We start from the raw sequence: 1718 nt of genomic DNA on the forward strand, positions 1-1718 counted from the left end.
GTTCATAGAGTTTCTGGAGGCAAGTTGTTTAGGAAGTGGATATATGTGCGTATATGTATACACACACACATATAATATAAATGAATATCAGCTAGTGTAGATTTAGAAAGTGTGTAATTCTGCTTTTGGCTAGCATTTGATTAGAAGTACTAAAAGGATAGATTTGCCCTGGAGATAAGCTTGTTAAAAGCAGAATTTGGTAGTGGGGGTTGGGACTTAATTTAGGGGAAAGATTAAGTCCTATCCAGTACTCTGATGAGATTTACCTTTGAATGGATTTATAGAACCTACCAAGACAGAGCTGACATGAAGGAGAGCTGACCTTGGGGCTACTGCCCCATGGAAACAGAGCTGGGTGCCCTCACCCAAGTTTACTGGAGGACTGAGGAGGAGATGCCATGATTGGCAGAACTGAGAGCTTTGTAACACTGGCCTAAAACCACAAGGCTGAAGGCCGAGGTGTCTGCGAGCACATTTCAGGAGCTGTCCTGACTGTCTCCTGCTGTCAACATTTTGACCTCGAGAAAGGATGAAAGTCACACAAGTATTGACGACTTTCATTCATAGCGGTGCTATGAGTCACATACGACTCGATGGCACTTTACTCCAATCACACCAACGTAGAGAGAGATCAGTCGGCCTAGTGGAGAAAAAGTGATGCTACCAAGCCAAAGATGGGTGACTTCTAATCCACGGCCCTCAGGCCTGTTTTTCATTGTCTTTGTTCAAACACTCTAATGCGTGGTATAGCCCTGGTGTGTCCACTTGTCGTACAGAGGTAACTTGTGGTTGCTGTGAAGCTAAACACTGGGACACTGATGTGTTAAATGCGTTAATAGTTACCCATGGCAGACAGTGTTGGTGGAGCTCCCCGATTAAAACAAGGGTGGAAGCAGGAGTGGCATCCACTTTCGTAATAGCTTGCCTCCAGAAACCCTATGAACCTGGAGAAAGAATGAAAGTCACATAAGTGTTGAGGACTTTCATTCATAAGATCGCTACAACTCAAGGACACTTAACAACAACAACGTTGTTGTTGTTGTTGTTAGGTGCTGTTGAGTCAAGTATGACCCACAGAGAACCCATGAACAACAGATCTGAACCCTGTCCTGTCCTGTGCCATCCTCACACATTAGAGCCCATTAGGATGGTCACTCTGTCCATCCACTGGGTCTTCCTTGCCTTCATGGATCCTCTACCTCTCTGAGCATCATGTCCCTCTCCAAGGAACAGCCCCTCCTAGCAACATGCCAGAAATATGTGAGGCAAAGCCTCATCATCTTTGCCTCTAAAGAACACACTGGCTACACCCTCTCCAAGACACATTTGTTTGTTCTTTTGGCTGTCCATGGGATGTTCAGTGTTCTTCTCCAATACCACGGCTCAAAGGCATCAATTCTTCTGTCATCCTTATTCATTGTCCAGCTCTCAACAATGAATGAATGGAAATCCAAAGCCTCTGTAAATTTTCACTGAAATTAATATCAAATTTAAATTTAAAAAAAAGAATTAAGTTAGAGTAAGGATGGCAATGGAACCACCTTACCTCTGTAACTTGATTTGTGCCACTATTAGAACCTCTACTCAGAATATTATTGCTTTTCAATTTTTGACTCATGCACTTTTAACTTGTTAGTTAAATTTGTATCTTCTAGGCTGCAACACTTCCATGATACATCTTCAAGGATATGAACATGTACGGCTAAGCACAAGTGAGC

This window comes from Elephantulus edwardii, unplaced genomic scaffold, assembly GCF_000299155.1.
Source record: "Elephantulus edwardii isolate Elephantulus edwardi_28Jun2011 unplaced genomic scaffold, EleEdw1.0 scaffold00011, whole genome shotgun sequence".
NCBI lineage: Eukaryota > Metazoa > Chordata > Mammalia > Macroscelidea > Macroscelididae > Elephantulus > Elephantulus edwardii.